Genomic DNA, 20112 nt, shown 5'->3' with positions numbered 1-20112 from the left:
GAATAAATAAAAAGCAATATTAATGATTGCAACCCAGAAAATTACTCGATACAGCTCTTCTAGTCACAATATTAGTAACTCCCGCCAAATGACTGAGTAGGACCATACAAATGGGCCACTTGTTAAAACTGTAAATGAGTTACACGTGACCTATGCAGGGCGTCGTTGTTAGGTGCCACGTAGTCGGCTCCTGGAGGTGCCCATAGTCACCCTAGGCACAACAAAACAAAACACTGCAATGTTTTGCAGTCCCATGTAGAGTGTGGCCACGACAACAGGGTGTACAGCACTGTAATGTGGGAATTGGCAGTTTGGCCACCATGCTAGATTTCCAATGTGCTGTCTCAGGAGGAACGGGGACTGGTCTGGACTACCAACAAGAAAGAAGAGCCAGGAGTGAAGCACATTCTCTGAACTCCGAAATCTTTGGACAGGGAACTTCTTCCATCCAGAAGCCAGAGAGCTGTGGCAGAGGCATGTTCTGCAAAGCTGCACAGAAGCGAAAACAGCAGAGGTAGCAGAAGCAAGAACATGGCACACAATGGTGGGCCTCCAGGCCCCCGGAGCAAGAAAGCTCAGGACTTTGGGACAGGAAGTTGGCTGGTAGAGCGGACTGTTTCCACTCTCAGTAGTTTGGCAGTTGAGGCCCCCTCAGGATGTAATCTAACATAATCGACGTCGTGATGGGATCTGCTGTGAAGAGGCAAGCAGTTGTGGAAAACCACCTCCCTGGTGACATTCCCTTGGGGGTGTGGCCTAGTTAAAAATATAAGTCAATGCTGAGGAAGAGAATTGTTTCACTTCCTGCTGGTCTGGAGCCATCAGAACTTGACACCCGAGCTGTGATTTGATCTCTACATTTTGGGTTCATTCACTCCTACATCCACCCGTCTGGTCTTTCTGCATCCTCCTCCTACTTCCTGGTTGACGTTATTAATTCTTGGTTCATCACTCTGGCTGTTACATGAGTCAAGAAAAGCCTCATGCTTCACATGTGACCAATGAACTGGAAGTGAACTTAACTTACCTGTGTCTAAAACACACACACATCAGTGTCATTGGATTTGCTTCTCAAGAGAATCTAGCCTAACATACTAGGTTTGCTGACCCACAGAGCTGGAGCTGAGCCCATTAAATCACGACTACCAGCAAAGTGAAATATCTCGGGGGTATTGATCAGTAGTACTTACAAGAAGGTTGTGATATTGTTCGAGCAAGCTAGCAGCCAAGGGGCTGCTTGGCTGAGAGGCTGGAGATGTAAGAGGTGTGCCAGAGAAGTGCTCCTAAGAACTGTATCCTGAGGATTTCCAGGGCTGAATTGTGAGCTGTAAACTTCCCTGATTCACCTCGTAACCTGTGCACAGTGTGAGTTCTGGGCGGTCACTGAAACTGATTCTAGAATCCAGAAGAAATACAGAGTGTCTTCAGAAAAGCAGCCGGTATTAAGTTTGGTTAGCCAGGTTGGAGGATGGAGGCGTGCTTGATCTCTGCCGCTTAGCAATCAGCCTTGAGCTGATGCTGACTTTATGCTCACTCCCCATCGTGAGGTCAAAAGATGTCAAACATGGCCCCTGTGACATTTTCATAACTATTTACTGTTTTAACATTCATATATTATGAAATAGATCACGAAGAGCTGGAATCTGTATATGGTGTAAAACTGTCATGAAATGAAAATTCAGATATTTTCAACTAATAACAAGCAGCAATAGATAAGTGAGAAGACAGCAACCTGTGAATGGTGGAAAATTGCAAGACCAGGAAAAACAAAATAGTCCTACCAAGTTCTGCCCTGCTCAAGTTTCAATGGATGGCTTGTGCTGATTCTATAGCAGGAGCTAAGAATTTCAACCGGGCCTATTTCAGTATGGTATACTTCAGTTTGACCCTCTACTGAGAATTTACTTTTCCACCCCAGATACACTGAAACAGAATCTACATTTTTAGTAACATCGCCAGGTAAATCATCTGTATGTGTGTGCACATACACATATGGGGATCTTGTAAAAATGTAGGTTCTGTACCCATATAGCTGAGGTGGAAAGGCGAATTCTTATGGGTTAAAATGGAAAGGAAGTGGTTCAAAACCCTGATTTCAATTTTTCTTGGTACAAAATCCAAAAGTGCATGTTTTAATTGACAATTCCATATAAAATCTTTCTCAGTCGTGGATCTTCTTCGTGATCAATTGTGGATCAAACCATTGTGATCCGCAGGATTTTTGTTGGTGGATTCTAGGAAAGAGATCACCAGACCTTTTTTCCAAGTCTGTCTTAATCTGCACGTTCCACTGAAACCTGTGTATGGGAGGTCTCATCCACAGCGGAATGATGACTGTATATGAGGTGGGCATGAAACTGGATGGAGAATCCCACCATACAAGCACTAATGCCTCACAGATGTATGGCATATCTTTTATTACTAGGCACTAGGGAAAAGATGATGGTGTGAGAGGTATTCAGTTAATATGACCATTCTAGCCATGATACTTTATGAGACATTGTACTTCTGGACAACATGCCTATGGCTTTGATTCCATTTTGAGGGGACATCTCTGCTGTACTTATGGGCAGGATTAAGTTGTGGGTTTAGTACTGATCTTAGTAGAGGGTGTGGCTTAAGAAGCTATCTTTTCTTTTCCTTGGGAGTAAAAGACAAATAACCACAACTCTAACCAAGCCATCTTTGGTGGAAAAGAACCATCATGGGCACAGAGGGAATTCCCAAGGCCAATGGAAGAGCTTGTTCCAGATCTCTGCCTGGAGTGGCCGAGGCCCAAACCAGAGGCACCCTAGACAGCGGATTGGAGACTATGGGAAAGAGTACAAGGACCAGTGCTGAGACTATGATGGAGAGCTAAGGGCTGGCTTCAAGGCCCTGGAGGCAAAGAACAAGGGGCCACCTACATAAGAGTATAAGGTTCAGGGAGAGAGTTGGCAGCTGGCTAAGGAGAGTTATGGCTGTGGATCAATAACTATACTGACTCACAGGAGCCTATTAATTTTCCTAATAAACTCTTGAGCATTGTCTGCAAGTTCCGTGAGGCCATTGCAATGAATTAGAAAACCTAGCATAGAAGTAGTGTATTGTGGGAGGCATGGTTGGTGCTGGAACAGGGTAACAGAGGCTGTAGTGTGAAGGAAAGTCTGACCCCTGCCTCTGAGAACAGGAACCTCACAGGAGGTCAGATATGATTGCCCTCCTATGCTATTTACAGCATGATATAAATAAATCAGTTTATTTCTATGTATTGTTTTGTATATGTCAGCCTTGCTAAACTCTCTTATTAATGAATATCATCTGCGGATGATTATAGTTGTTTAATTTCAATCCAAGTAACTTCCTTTATGTTGCTTTACTTCATTGGCTAGGCTCTCCATGAAAACAGTACTGTGAAACAGCAGTGGAAATAACAAAAATCCTAATTGTCTTCATCCTGGAAAAAGGTATTATCTTAATTTAGTATGAGTCTTGTTTACTATAAATGTAATTTATATCAGATTGAGGAAATCCCCTCCTATTTTAGTTTGCCAAATTTGATTTTGTATTGTCTTTTATTGAGTAATAAATGTTGAAGTAACCAAATATTTATTTAATTGGTCACATGATACTTTATACTATACAGCTTGATTATGTTACAAGGTCATGAATGTTACATCTCTGGAATAAAGCAACTTGGTCAGTTAAATTGTGTTAGTCTGGGTTGACTTGAGAAATAAATGCATAGACACTCATGTGTAAAGAAAGAGTTACATATAAAAGAACAATTGAATATTGAGAAAACATCCCAGCCCAGTCCAGATCAAGTCCATAAGTCCGATGTTAGCCCATATGGTCTCTACCAGTATATAAATCCCTCTTCAGACTCACATAACACATACGATGATGCTGAATACAGGAAAATTACAGGCTAGTGGGTGGAAAGTCTTCTGGATCCAGTGGCTACGGAAGCATCTCAGTACAGGCATTGGTTTCCGCGTGGTTCCTCCAGCTCCAAGACTCTAGCTCCTTCAGCATCGCTCCATCTGGCTTGTCATCAGGAATGTGAAGCAGAGAGAGTATGTGTCTTGCCACCAGAGAGGAAGACAGGAATTCCCAGAATCCTCATGAGGAAGCCATTCCCATACAGAGGCAGGATTGGCTATGGCCTGATATACAGGCTGGACTCCACCCCTTTGCTCAAGTTGACAGGAGATTATGTAACTGTCACATAAATTATCCTTTTATGTACTGCAGCTTTTGGTAGTTTAATATTTTGTGGAAGGTTTTTCTAGTAGTTACATGAGATGGATTAGCCTGTGTATTTTCTTTATCACAATGTCCTTGTCAAGTTATCAGATGAGTTTGAGAGTTGTTACTCTTCTTGTACCCTCTTAATTTTTATTTTCAATCAGGTAGACTTACTTCATCCTTGAAGCCATGATAGGCTGGATCTGTGATGCTCTAAAGGTCTGCTATATTCTTTGCAGGGAGATTACAGCTGGCTTAGTGACATTTTTTTTTTACCATTGCAGACATGGTCATGTTCTCAATTACTTTTTGAATATGTTTTGGTCCCTGTTTATTTTTCTAAGAACTTTACCATTCATTCAAATGTTCATATCTATGGACATAAGGATATTTTGGATTCTCCTTATTACCTGCTGAATGTCTGTACTCTTTTGGTAACGTCTCCTTTTCCATTTGCTATTTGACCCTGGTCACAAGTTTTCTTGCCCAATTGTAAAAGATTGGAAATTTTAACTCATTTTTTAAAAGAACCAACATTTAACTTTAATATTCTCTTCTTTTGTAATAATTTCCCATTTCACTGTTTGCTCATACTTTAATTAATTGTCCCTACGGCTCCCTTGATCTTATTTTGTTGGTATTTTTATAATTTCTTGAGGTGAATGACAGGCCTAAATTTTTATAATAAATATATTTGAGCAGCACTCCATTAATGTCATATGCAGGAGTTTCATTATGGTTTAGTCTAAAATATTGTTTTATTGCCACTGTGAATTTTGAATTTTGAAACATGGTATTTTCTCTAGCTATATTTTGGTTACTCAATTTCAGCTTAATTTTATTTTAGTATGCTTTCAGAGTTTTAAAAATGATTGAAGCATAAATTATAATTCAGCATACGGTCAATTTCTGTAACTGTCCCCAGTGTGCATGAAAATAATGTGATTTTTGTCAGATGTATGCAAGGTCCTACATATGTTCATGAGGTCAAGTTTTGCAATTTTGTCTTTCAAATCTATATCTTTACTGGTATTTTTTCCAATTTATTCCATAAATTACTAAGAGAAGTGAGTTAATATCAATTTTTATTGTGGATCTGTTTATTTCTGCTTGCTGTTCTGTCAATTTTTTCCTAATATATTTTGAGGTTATGTTATTAGGGGCACTTAGATTTAAAATTAGTCTATCTTCCTCTAGAATTGAAACTTCAATCATTTGCAAAGTGACTTTATCTCTAGTAATGCGCTGGACTTTAAAGTCCATTTGGTTTAATATCAGTATAGCTAGACCAGTGTACTTGTCATAAATATTTTGATTGTACATTGTTTTCCAGTATTATTTACCTTTTACACATGAGAAATCTGAAGCATAGCAGTTAAGTAGCACACTCAAGAACAGAAAGGTGACACACAGTACAGTCAGAAACAGAACCCGACACTCTGGCGCCAAAGTCCATGCTTTTAAAAGTATGAAACTCTTACAAGCTCCAAAGTGTGAAGTCAGTTTAGTTGGGGGGAGGGAGGTGGGTTTATCCTCTCTTATTTTAATTTCTACAAGTCACACACTTGTATACAATTGTGATTTTTTTCAAAGATCTAAGCAAAATTCTTGCACATTTAATATTCTGTTGTGAAATAATACATTAGAAAGAGAATATTTTATATAAATGACAACACTTAACTTCTCTCAGTTCTACATAATAAAAATGAATCTGTAACATTTATCTCTTTATCCTTGAAATAGAAATGAAAACCAGAAAGCTGGCTGTGCTTGTACATCATGAAGAGGAAGACTCCTTTCGGCCAGATTTCAGGAACAATGGCAGAAAGGGGTGAGCCGTAGGGTCTTTGCTTGAAAGAATACATACATGGACTGGCAGAAATAGCCATGTTTCTCAAACTTTGATGCTAAATTCTGCTTAAGGGTAAAAAGAAAGTATGAAAAAACGGACATTTCTCACAAAATGATGACCCAGAACTATTATTATTTGATGCGTTGCATCCAGCTGTTTCCCTGCTATGTTTTCGATCATATGTTTGTAACACACGCCAATGAAGAACCCTTGTGGTGCAATGACGAAGTGCTACACTGCTACCTCAAAATCATGCTGGTGATTTGAGCCCAAGAGCGGGTCCAACGGAGAAAACAATCCGGTGATTGGCTGTAAAGACGACAGTTTAGGAAACGCTTGAGGCAGTTTTACTTGGTCAGGTGGGGTGGCTGAAAGATCAAGGAGTAATCAGACAGCATCTATCAATAGCAGAGGCACGTGCCTCTGGGTGAATAGATATGCCTTACACTGTACACACATAAACACGGAGACACCCTGCATCCTCAGGGTAGCTCTGACTTCTTTATTCAACGTCATTGCATCATGCATAATGTCATGTGCCTATAAAAATTATTTTAAAATAATCTATTGGCAGCATATTATCTTTTATATAAATGTACTCCAATTTATTTCAACACTGGTCTATTGCTGAACAGTTTAGTCAATTTCAAGTTCTTTTCATTATAAATATATGAAAATGAACATATTTTACATAAATTTTGCTGAACACTTTAGTCAATTTCAAGTTCTTCTCATTATAAATATATGAACATCATTTACATAAATTTTGTCTCCTTCTTTGATTATATCATTAAATTAGACTTCTGGATGTGAAGGTGGCAGACACTGCTGGTTAAAACCTAATACCCAGTCACTTCTTCTTCCACCATAAGAACCCCCCAATACCTACCTTTGGGGGGTCAGGGGAGGGCACTGCTGAGCCTCTTTTGCAGGGAAGCATGGTCATGTAACTTTATCCTGGCCAGTTTATAGAAACTGTGTGTAAATCTTTGAAAAAGAATCCTCCAAGAAAGAAGGCATGCTCCTCTCCTTTAACTATCTGTCATGTTTACCAGACTGAAAGCTGGAATACACTCTTCAATATTCCAAAACACGACATGAGAATCACATGTTCAGAGTAGCAGAGCAAAAGCTGTTGACCTTTTGTGTTTGATGACTAGGAACTAATCAAAAGCTTATAGAATTTTATTATATAAAATTCTATATTTTCTCTCTGTCTGCTTTTTGCAACTGTGGTTTAAAAACCCATGAAATTTATCAGTCTTAACCATGTTCCAGTGCTCGATACAGTGGCAATGGAGCACAGTCACAATGTTCTGGAACCAGCATCCCTGTCCGATCCAGGGCATTCTCATCAGCTCAAATCACAGTGAACTCATTCATCAGAGAACTCGCCGCTTCCTCCACCAACCTCTATGAACTCGCCTATTCTGTATATTTTATAAAAATAGAATCAAGATTATTTAGGCTTAACCTGCTGTTTAGGGTTATTTTCAAACTAGCTTATTCCAAATGGTTAGCATGGAAATATTACATAGAATATTTTTCAAACATTTAAGGCTCCCAGCAGAAATTGTCAAATCATTTCTTGGGAAGGTGATTAAATTTGGCCATTTCTGCGAATTATTGAAAGTTGCCCTCTTCCTACATTCTTGTTATATTATTTTCAATCAAAACCATTTCCCATAATTTTGACAGAAAGGGAGAGTAATTTTCATACTTTAATTAGATTTTGAATTTAAAATTTTATTATTCAATAATTACTTGTTTTAGTATATTGTTATTTTTAATTAAGATTTTAGTGTCTTAATTTTAACAAATTTTTTCATTTGTCTGCCATACTTATTGGAAGCAGCCGTCTCCATTTTTCATATGCGTTCTAAGTTTTTACAATTTGTGTTTTTACATGAAAAACTTGTAGAGATTTAATATTATAATAATTCATTTGTGGTCTGTTCCACAATTTGTTAGCATCAAACTGTTACTCACTATGCTGTTTTCTATACACATTGTTTCATTTGGCTATAAATAAATGAAAGTGTTCTTATAAATTTTTAATATTTAGGATTATTTAAAAAGCCAGTCTTTAAAGACTATAACAACTCTATTGATCATAATAGTTCTTATCAATATACATGTATCTTGAAGTTCTAGCAACAGAAATGATAAGATTTTAAGAATGATTTCAGTCTTTCTGTTAGACTACATTTCTTTTCTTCTTTGTTTCTTGTCAGGTTAGGGATGAACAAGTGAGATATTCCTTTTTCAATCCCAAGGAGGATAAATCTCAACAGGATGCCTTACCTCCAACTGCACCCCCCTAACCCCGCTCCCCCTCCCCAAGCCCCCACAACCCCCTCAGGAAGCCACAGGACTACAAAAGGATTTTCAACTCTAGGCCCATGCTCAAACTTTTAGTTCATGTCCCCAGGAATTTAAATTCTTTTGAAAAAAAAAAAAACACACAGGCATTTCATAAGTGAACACACAGGCTCACTAATTTTTATTCAGCCCGGCAAATTAAAAACTCTCTGTTGGACCTCAGTCAAAGTACACTTTTGTATGTTAGAGAACCACACTCCCGAATGTTGAATGACAAGTTCACTGCTCTCAAGCTGACGCCAACTCATTGGCCCTACAGGACCGAAGAGTACCGCTTCGAGGGTTCAAGGCTATACAGCACAGCACAGGGACACTGCCCACTTTCCCCCCGTGCAGCTGCAGGTGGCTTTTTGGCTAGCGTCAAGCACTTTAATGTCTGCATCACCATGGCTCCTGGGATACTTAATAGTTCCTGAAAATGTGTCTAAAATGTATGACCTGCTTATTCTGACCCAAAATGTTTATTGGGCACTGCAGCAAAAAGAGTAGCAAATGTTTTTCAAAGTAGTTTTCAGTGGACAGTGAAAAAAGCTCTTGTAACATCAAGAACGCTGAAGCTCATTAAAAAGGGTCAAGAAAAGAAATGTTACTATCATCTGCCAGTTTGCAGACATTACCTTAAAACAGATATTACAAAGCAGTGATTGCCCGACTACAACATCGCACACTACAGTTTTGTATGCATAGACTCTACGTAATTTTTACTTATTAATTAAAAATAGAAGGAATAGAAACATTCACTCTGTGATTTACAGTTGTCGATTTGTAAAAGGCATGCATCGTGAGCTTTATGAGCATAACGCTTCCTTACCAATGCAGTGCAAAATTGCTTGTTCGGTTTTCAGAATCTTGCTAACTGATTTAAACAGGAACCATGTCATCAGCAGCAGGAATGCTAAGAAATAAAAGAAAACCAGACCATTAGCAGTGCATTATTCCTTTTAGTTAAGACACCAACATATTACTCATCACAGTAATTCAAAAGACTTTTGTATTTTTATGAAAAAGCAAACAAACCCTGCATTATTTAATGCCAGTGGGATTGGCTCCAACTCCATCTCTTCCACAGGTGTTTATTTAGTCTGATGCTCATGTAAAGTCCTGTAGCTGCTTAGGGTGGGCTGCTGTCGGTATAGTCTTTAGAAGGATTTATGACAGATCTAAACTAGTGAAGCCCATTGGCATTATAATATATATATGTTACATAATAATCATATAGATGTGTATGTGTATGTATCTAGATCAGTTATGAACAATCAATTCCAAGAGAGAGAAACTTCAAAGGTCAGACTAGAGCTATGTTTTAGGGGAAATCAGTAATTATTGCAATTGTCCCTGCTGAGCACAGATTTATTAATTTTGTCCTAGTCCTTCTCCCGTAACACTGTTGATGAGATGGGGTATCTGAATCTCCTGTGGTTCTCTACCTCAGAACAGTTTCCCTGTCAGAGTAAAATGTGGCACCCTGGGCGGGGCGTGTAGTGCCAACCGCAGGTCACGAGGGCGAGCCTACCAGACTGTGCACAGCAGAGAGGTCAGGCTGTTTACTCTCACGGGGATTGAAATACCAGAAACCCACAGCAGTCAGAATCTACTCAATGACAGCGTTAGGTTTTTTATTTTTGAGGTTAACTATTATCCTTATTTGTAAATTGTATATCAAATAACTCTTAATTGATTTGTATTATTATCTAAATATAATTTGTTATAACAGAATTTAAGTAGGTATTTTTAGTTTGATATAGTAATGTCACATTCTATCCTCCCAAAGCATGATTTGTAGAGAGAGATATTACTTCATTCCAGTATATATCAGGATTTTCATTAATAATACGTAAATTCAAAAGTTACCCTCTTGAAAAAGTATCATTTCATCATTAGCTCATGAATTATTCCACTAGGAAGTAGCAGAAAATGAGGAAAAGTATCAAAATATTTTAATATTATAAAAAATAATTTATTTTCATGAAACATCTACCCCAAACTTCGATATCACTTTTTTCCCAGTTAAATGAAATGCCACATCAAACCAAATGTGACAATCACAGTACAATTTATTTGAAAGGTAAAAGGTATTTTGTCATATGTATTTGGTCAGCACACAAATTCACTGGTGGCATTTCACCTACAAGAGGGAGCCTGCATTTTATAATTTTGTTACATAATTTGAAAAACATAAAATATGAAACTTAAGAAACTGTTGATGACTGATATAGTCCTGATGTCGGGTACAGTTTTAAAGTAGACAGGTTTCAGCAGGCATATTTTTCTTCAACCCAAACACCAGTGTGTCTGAAGATTATGAGCTCTGGTGGACTATGCATGGACTGTGTCCTTGAGAGATTGGCTGTTTACTCCCATGAGCTACACTGACAGGCAGTCTGTTTCTGTGAAGATCTTCAGCTCAAAAATCACATGGAACGGTCTACTCTGTCCTGTAGGGTCTCTGGGAGAAGGAATCAGCTAGCCGACAGTGGGATCTCAGAAGAATGGCAAGGCCCTTGGAAGTTTCAGAAATTGTGTACTTATAATTAAGCTTTGTTTGTTTGGGCAGATAGGAAAATAAAGAAGTAGTTGCCAAAGCAGCCTATGACAAAACATCCTGTAGGAGGCGGTGACAACCGTTATGTGAAATTGAACTGAATGTATTATGTGGGCTCTGCATCTGAACTTAGTTATCTAAAAGTGAAATGATATTTAAGCCATCATATTACCAGAAAAGAGCCTTATATCAACCAGTACTTTTCTTTTTTTGCTTTGTATTTTGTTGTTTTATTGTTGTGTGTTTTTTTTTTAACCAGTACTTTTCTATGTAGTTACAGAATGGGAAAACCTCTCCTTTAAAAATCATCCCAATGGTTATTTTCAGTATCAGCCTTTAAAACCTGCCATTAAAAATGTTAGGTTAGAATGATCCCTTGATGAACTTTCCCTTACTAAAGCTGAGAAATAAGTTTTTAGATTCTAAAACCAAAGTTTTATTTCTACAATATATATTATCCACCTAAACACTTTGCGTGTTGTAGTTGTTAAGTGCCATTTCTTAGCAACATTAAGTACAACAGAACCAAACACTACTCAGTCCTGTGCCATTCTCACAAATGTTCTTAGGTTTAAACTCATCAGTGGAGCTCTTGTGTCAACACATCTTGACAAACAGCTTGCTCTTCTTTACTGCCCTGACAGCCTAAACTACTGGATGCCCTTCTCCAGGAACTGGGCTCTCCTGACATGTTGAAAGCATATGAAATGAAGTTTAGCCATCCCTGTCTTGAAAGAGTATTCTAGCTATACTTATTTCAAGACAGATTTGTTTGCTCTTTTCGTAGACCATAACCATAATACTTGTGATATTATGCATCTGTATTATAACTGAAATGCATGGATTCTTCTTCAGTCTTCCTTATTCATTGTCCAACCTTCACATGCCTATGAGGTGATTCAAAGTACCATGGCATGGTTAAGGCACACCTCTGTCCTCTAAGTAACAGCCTAGCTTTTCAACACTTTAAAGAAGTTTTGGCAGGAGATTTACCCAGTGCAACTTGTCTTGATATCTTGACTGCTGCTTCCATGAGCACTGATGATGATCCAAGCAAGATGAAATCCTCAAGAAAGTCAATGTTTTCTCTTTTTATCATGATGTTACCTATTGGTCCCATTGTGAGGATTTTGTAGTGTGTTAAGCTGTTACCCAAAAGATCAGCCATTTGAAATCACCAGCCATTCTGAGGGAGAAAAAAGAGGCTTTCTACTTTAAATCCAGAGGAGGCAACTCTACCCTGTCTTATAAGGTTTCTATGAGTCAAAATTGACTTCATAGCAATGAGTTTGAGTAAGAACTATTCAGAATAAAGTATATTCTTCATGATATTTCCAACTTGTTTTACTCAAGATAAATATACTTTGGCAGTTACATAATCTGTCACCTTGCAAAGGGGTGGAGTCTAGCCTGTCAATCAGGGTGTAGCTTGATGAGCTCATTTGGAGGTGTGATAGAGATAAATAGCTGACTGGAGATCAGACAGACTCTCCATGTCTTCCTACTGACAAGATACATGGAGTTACACTAGAGCCCTAAGCTGGAAAATCCCCAGAGACCCCCTGGCAGCACTGAGATGCTTTCATTGCCACTGGATCCACAGGACTTTCCACCCACTATCCTGTGATCTTCCTGCATTCGGTGTCATTGCATGTGTTGTGTGAGTCTGAAGAGGAATTTATAGATTGGTATCAGACGTATGGGCTAATATCAGACTTATGGAGTTGATCTGGACTGGGCTGGGATGTTTTCTTAATATACAATTGCTCTTTATATAAAGCTTTTTCTTATATACATATGAGTGTCAAAGAATTTGTTTCTCTAGTCTACCTGGACTAACACACTTTGTTTTTGTTTTGTTTTGCTTTTAATGTGGCAAAACAGTTGAATGTATTCAGAAGTTAAATGATCTCATCTCTATTTTATTGTATCATATTATATGTCATGGGGGCTTCAAAAAGTGTGTGAAAAAACTGAAGTAAAAGATAATGGGATTTTCCTGTGAATCTTTTGAAAGCCCTACATCAATCTAATACTATGTATTTATCATATCCTAGAGTTGATTATTTATTCATCAACTTAAAATCAATGTTATCACATATCATTTTGGCAAGTGTTATTTGATTTGTTCTACATATTTCTGAACCAAACTCACTGTCACCGAGTTGATTCTGAGGTGCAATAACCCTATAGGACAGTTATGGATTTCTCTAGCTGCAAATCTCCAGTCACAAAGAAGCTGGTGCTTTAGAACTGTTGTCCGTCCAGTTTGCAGCCCGATGCATAATGACTGCACCACCAGGTCTCCTCTACCATATTTGGATACACATTAATCACTGAGCTAAAACCCATTTTATTGCCACTGTTAACTGCAAGGGCGGAAAAATACAGGCGATACGGGCACTGCCCTTTGCCCCGGGTCCTCCTCTCCGCTCCTCAAGAGTACATAACCAGGGCAGTGAGTTGGGACGAAGGGGTTAATCACTTCTGCACTTGCCTCTGTAATTTCAACTTACCCATTAAATAATTGTCCTACACCCACGCACACACGCGCGCGCACACACACACACACACGGGGCTGTGAATCTAATGGACCTAAAATCAATACTTTATAAATAACATAAAAGTTTTCATTTTATGGACTAATGTACCCTAGTGCCTAAATTCTATTTACACCCTCTACTTTAGAAAAGCAACAATAGTTCCATTTCTGCCAATAAAAGGTCACTCAGTCACTCTGGTGACACACTCTTCTGTCATACCAAAGCACAGCCAGAGAGGAGATAGGAAGTTGCAAAACATCTATTGTAAAAACCGCCCACACTGGGATGAACTTGGGTAAGAAGCGCAGTCTGAGAAAAAGAAACATGCAGATAGCTTCCAAAATGTTAGCCATGCTTTAGGGGGTGGGTTTACAGGTCTCTATGTCATTATATTGTTTCATTACATCTGCACATGGTTGAAGGGAAATGCATCAGATATTACACATGATAACATTTTGAAACGAATATTTCCATTGACCTGTGAATTCTGTGATGATTATAAAAACTGGATTTCAAAAACCCTAAGAAGCAAAAATATCCACTCACTATCAAGGAACCAAATAAGTGCAACGTGAGAAGGCAGCACGCTAAGCCATAAGCTCAGGCAAGCTCTGAAGAGAGGGGTTATTTTACTTATCAGATAGGGCAGCGAATGGACCAACACAGGCTCACTGTGTATGTGTATTTAGGAACGATGTTGAAGACACTGTTTTATAGTGTATTCTTCAATCCAAAGGACCCGCACATTATGATTCAAAAGTTACTGTTTCACTTACAAAGCATTATTCTTCATTGTTGTCATCGCTGTTGTTGTTTCTCCTAGTTTGTTTATTTTCAGAATATTTTACTTGTTGTATTTTCGAAACATGAAATATACAGAAAGCACCCAATTCACAACGCCATCCTTAATAGAAAAATAAAAATGTGACACCCTCCCCCACTACCATTAAAAAATAAATAAAAGTGAACTCTAAAACTTAAAGAAGATTATCAAGCATGCCCCCTCCCTTGATGAACACATCAAGGGACTTACTTTTACATATCAAAATTGTCGGGGTCCAGAACAGTGGAAGCAACTTGCAAACATCAATTTCTGAAAGAGCTCCAGCAACAGGTCAACAAGAAAGCCCCTCTCCTGTTTTACTGGCTCGACATGCAGAGTTATAAAATTACAACCAAGGGGAAAAACCCTCCCCAAAACTGTTGTTCTTTATTCCATTTGCCAAGAAGAGTCATTTATCCCCAACTAGATAAAGGATAATAGACTACCGAAAGGGTCATTGGCCTTCCATTTAATGATATTGCCAGCCTCAATCTGCATTTTCCCGGCAATGTCCCTCAACACAGACTAAATGGCTGATCTCTTCACAATAACAGCTGATTTCTATTTATTAAGCTAAAAAGGTCACCATTTTCTACGGCTGGGCCGCCCTGCACTATTGATAATTTTATGCATAAACAAATGGCAAATTTGTGCCACATAAATATGCATTAGCAATTACTTTTTCCTCGGGCAACGCTCACCGCATGCAAATGTGTACCTCGCTGGGCCTGGCAGCTTTTGTTTTAGCTCTTGACCGGTGACACAAAAGAGCACAATAAACAATTTTAAAATTGCCAATCAATAAGCAATGCAAATGAAAAGGTAAATGGCAAGAAACTTGCTCAGGAACAACAAAACAAACAAAAGTGAGGTGGGGGGGTGGGGGGGAAGGATTTTCTTATGGAGATGATTTCTTTTCTTCCTCTTTTCATCATGCAAAGGCTAAAGTACCCTTGACACAGAGCAGCTAGCTAGGCTGATGTTACAACAGATGCCAGATGGAGAAAGTCGAAACGACACCCAGGTTTAGTAAACACATACACACACTTTCTCTTCTCCCCCCCACCCCGGCCCCGCCCCTGCCACCACACACCCCAAAAAGGGGTAGAAGAAGAATTGTCTTTCTGAAGCATCACCTATTCAAATGCACGATTCTCAATTTCAGCCACTCAAAGGCTGATGATCTGGGAGGGGCTAGAGAAGCACATCACTAAATCTCAATTTATGTGCACTTTTCTATGTTGTTTTCTTAATATCAACTTGCTCAGAGAAGGGAACTATGCTTTATCCATAAATAGTATTTTTTTTCTAAGAAGAAAGGGGGTAAATAAAAATTGTATAAATAAAGTTAAAATAATATACCACAGAAGAGCTACGTGGCCAAATATTTAGCACAAAAATTCCCTGGTTTCAGAACAATTTAAGGATGATACCGAAACCTGATGAAAGAGATGAGGGGTCAGTAAGTCTCTCCTAATGGCAGCAGGGGTAAATCTAGGAATAGCGTGTTATCTAATTGGAGCATGAAACCAAAGGATAACTCAAGAAAAACTTAAAAGTCTCATCTAATAATGAACTTTAATAATAGACCTTTCAACCCTTTCCCCCACAAGAGTTAAGTCTCGGAAACCCATGGGGGCTCAGAGGTACAAGGAGTTACTTAATTACCCTGGGACACAAGTTAGGATCTCTCCTAAAATAACAAGTACCCGTGAAATCTACTGTGGAGAATTCACACAGGAATTGTATCCGTACTTGACTGTGTTACACTGACATTGAAGGGTCCAAAGGAAAATCAGGGCTTTAAGGACAGATAATCACACCCGCCCCCTTTATAGCAAGAAGAAGGGATCAGAATGTCTTATTAGAAAACAGGAACCTCTAAGCACAGGGGTCCTCAAACTTTTTAAACAGGGGCCAGTTCCCTGTCCCTTAGACCCGTTGGAGGGCCGGACAACAGTTTAAAAAAAAAAAACTATGAGCAAATTCCTATGTACGCTGCAGATATCTTATTTTGAGGTAAAAAATGGGGCAAAAACACCCAGTGGGCCGCTTATAGCCCATGGGTCATAGTTCGAGGATGCCTGAAACCTTGAACTGACAGTAGGAGATAGGGTGCCTTGTCTGCTAGCCCTGGCCTCTTGGCCTTGCATCTTTCCTTTGCCCATCCTCTGTTCTACTCGGAAACACACCCGCACGTGGGCTGTGAGCAGTTTGCCAGACTCTCCTGTCAATGGGCTTCCATGGGAGTTTGACTTCTGACAGGGAGGAAATTGGAGGGTGGCACAATGGGCCAGGTCCCTGCTTCATTGTATAATTTTATTAGACAATTACAAATCTATTCAAAATCTAAACACTGTAAAAGAATCCCCACCACCCACTGGCAAGGTTCAACAATTATGAACCTTCTGCAATTTAAGTTCTCAAGCTCCGTTTTGTTTCCCAGTTATCCTAAGAGCAGCTCCTTTACACATGGCTCCTCCTTTTGCCACACAGGTCCCCCAAGGTCATGGTCAACACCACCAAAACTTTTTGGATCCTTTCATCAGCAAGAATAAGAGCACGCTGGCCACATTTCCTGTATATGAGAGCGTTCAAAACACTTGTGGGAAATGGATTTAAAAGATAGCAGCACTTCTCCCACAAACTTTATGGAGTTCTCTCACATAATATCCCTAAGATTTGCACTCTTTCACCAAGTGATCCTGGCAATCTTGCCTCATCCTTCATTTCCCAAGCTACGGGGTGCTAGGAACTTCTTGGTGCTTCAGACTGGGGGTCTACTCTTTTGTGAAACAATTTGCACACATTAACCAAACCAGCTGCCTTCCAGGAAACTGCTTCCTGGAAACCCCCTGTTTGTCAGAGGAAAACTGTTCTTCATTGTGTTTTCTTTTTTAAAAAAAACATTTTATTAGGGGCTCATACAACTCTTTTTTTTTTCCTATTCATTTTTTTCTCTTTTCTTCTTTTACATTTTATTAGGGACTCAAACAACTCTTACCACAATCCATACATATACATACATCAATTGTATAAAGCACATCCATACATTCCCTGCCCCAATCATTCTCAAGGCATTTGCTCTCCACTTAAGCCCCTTGCATCAGGTCCTCTTTCCCCCCCCCTCCCTCCCCATTCCCCCCTCCCTCATATGCCCTTGGTAATTTATACATCGTTATTTTGTCATATCTTGCCCTATCTGGAGTCTCCCTTCCCCCCTTCTCTGCTGTCCCTCTCCCAGGGAAGAGGTCACATGTGGATCCTTGTAATCAGTTCCCCCTTTCCAACCCACTCACCCTCCACTCTCCCAGCATCGTCCCTCACACCCTTGGTCCTGAAGGTATCATCCACCCTGGATTCCCTGTACTTCCAACCCTCATATGTACCAGTGTACAGCCTCTGTCCTATCCAGCCCTGCAAGGTAGAATTCGGATCATGGTAGTTGGGGGGAGGAAGCATCCAGGATCTGGGGGAAAGCTGTGTTCTTCATCGGTACTACCTCACACCCTAATTAACCCATCTCCTCTCCTAAACCCCTCTATGAGGGGACTCTATTGGCCGACACTTGGGCCTTGGGTCTCCACTCTGCACTTCTCCCTTCATTTAATACGATATATATATATATACATATATACACATACATATATACATATACACATATATACACATACATACACACACTTATATCTTTTTTTTTTGCATGATGCCTTATACCTGGTCCCTTGGGCACCTCGTGATCGCACTGGCCGGTGTGCTTCTTCCATGTGGGCTTATTTGCTTCTGAGCTAGATGGCCGCTTGTTCACCTTCAAGCCTTTAAGACCCCAGACACTATCTCTTTTGATAGCCGGGCACCATCAGCTTTCTTCACCACATTTGCTTATGCACCCATTTGTCTTCAGCGATCCTATCATGGAGGTGTGCAGTCAATGATATGATTTTTTGTTCTTTGATGCCTGGTAACTGATCCCTTTGGGATACTCAATCACACAGGCTGGTGTGTTCTTCCATGTGGACTTTGTTGCTTCTGAGCTAGATGGCCGCTTGTTTATGTTCAAGCCTTTAAGACCCCAGTCACTATCTCTTTTGATAGCCGGGCACCATCAGCTTTCTTCACCACATTTACTTGTTCACCCACTTTGGCTCCAGCCGTTGTGTCGGGAGAGTGAGCATCATAGAGTTCCAATTTAATAAAAGAAGGTATTCATGCATTGAGGGAGTGTTTGAGTAGAGGCCCAAGGTCCTTCCGCCACCTTAATACTTGACCTATAAATATAGACACATAGATCTATTTCCCCATCCTCCTATATATATGCATGTACATGTCTTTGTCTAGACCTCCATGAATGGGGCTCATACAACTCTTATCACAATCCATACATATACATACATCAATTGTATAAAGCACATCTGTACATTCTTTGCCCTAATCATTTCCTTTTATTTTTTTTCTTCTTTTTTCCCCCCTTTTCTTTTTTTACATTTTATTAGGGGCTCATACAACTCTTATCACAATCCATACATACACATACATCAATTGTATAAAGCACATCCGCACATTCCCTGCCCCAATCATTCTCAAAGCATTTGCTCTCCACTTAAGCCCTTTGCATCAGGTCCTCTTTTTTCCCCCTCCCTCCCCGCTTCCCCCTCCCTCATGTGCCCTTGGTAATTTATACATTTTTATTTTGTCATATCTTGCCCTATCCGGAGTCTCCCTCCCGCCCCCCTTCTCTGCCGTCCATCTACCAGGGAGGAGGTCACATGTGGATCCTTGTAATCAGTTCCCCTTTCCAACCCACTCACCCTCTACTCTCCCAGCATCGCCCCTCACACCCTTGGTCCTGAAGGTATCATCCACCCTGGATTCCCTGTGACTCCAGCCCCCATATGCACCAGCGTACAACCTCTGCCCTATCCAGCCCTGCAAGGTAGAATTCGGATCATGGTAGTTGTGGGGAGGAAGCATCCAGGATCTGAAGGAAAGCTGTGTTCTTCATCGGTACTACCTCGCATCCTGACTGACCCATCTCCTCTCCTAAACCCCTCTATGAGGGGATCTCCAGTGGCCGACACTTGGGCCCTGGGTCTCCACTCTGCACTTCCCCCTTCATTCAATATGGTATACACACACACACACACATACATACATACATACATACATATATATATACATATACACATACATATATCTTTTTTTTTCTGCATGATGCCTTATACCTGGTCCCTTTGGCACCTCGTGATCGCACTGGCTGGTGTGCTTCTTCCATGTGGGCTTTTTTGCTTCTGAGCTAGATGGCCGCTTGTTCATCTTCAAGCCTTTAAGACCCCAGTCACTATCTCTTTTGATAGCCGGGCACCATCAGCTTTCTTTACCACATTTGCTTATGCACCCATTTGTCTTCAGCGATCCTATCATGGAGGTGTCCAGCCAATGATATGATTTTTTGTTCTTTGATGCCTGATAACTGATCCCTTCGGGACCACTCGATCACACAGGCTGGTGTGTTCTTCCATGTTGGCTTTGTTGCTTCTGAGCTAGATGGACGCTTGTTTATCTTCAAGCCTTTAAGACCTGAGTCACTATCTCTTTTGATAGCTGGGCACCATCAGCTTTCTTCACCACATTTACTTGTTCACCCACTTTGGCTTCAGCAGTTGTGTCGGGAGAGTGAGCATCATAGAGTTCCAATTTAATAAAAGAAAGTATTCATGCATTGAGGGAGTGTTTGAGTAGA

The 20112-nt window shown here is 39.9% G+C and overlaps 1 protein-coding gene across 2 annotated transcripts in view; it reads right to left on the bottom strand.

The window, feature by feature from the left end:
• Positions 1–20112, bottom strand: part of SOX5 (SRY-box transcription factor 5) — a 1186854-nt gene that overhangs the window by 824931 nt on the left and 341811 nt on the right. For both annotated transcript variants that reach the window (XM_075551990.1, XM_075551991.1), the window contains exon 4: positions 9276–9359. The gene's annotated coding sequence lies outside the window, so the exon portion shown is untranslated. The remainder of the gene's footprint in view (positions 1–9275; positions 9360–20112) is intronic.

This window comes from Tenrec ecaudatus, chromosome 6 (genome assembly GCF_050624435.1).
Source record: "Tenrec ecaudatus isolate mTenEca1 chromosome 6, mTenEca1.hap1, whole genome shotgun sequence".
NCBI classification, from domain to species: Eukaryota; Metazoa; Chordata; class Mammalia; order Afrosoricida; family Tenrecidae; genus Tenrec; species Tenrec ecaudatus.
Note: the sequence above shows the minus strand (reverse complement) of the source record. Positions and strands in the feature narration are given on the sequence as shown.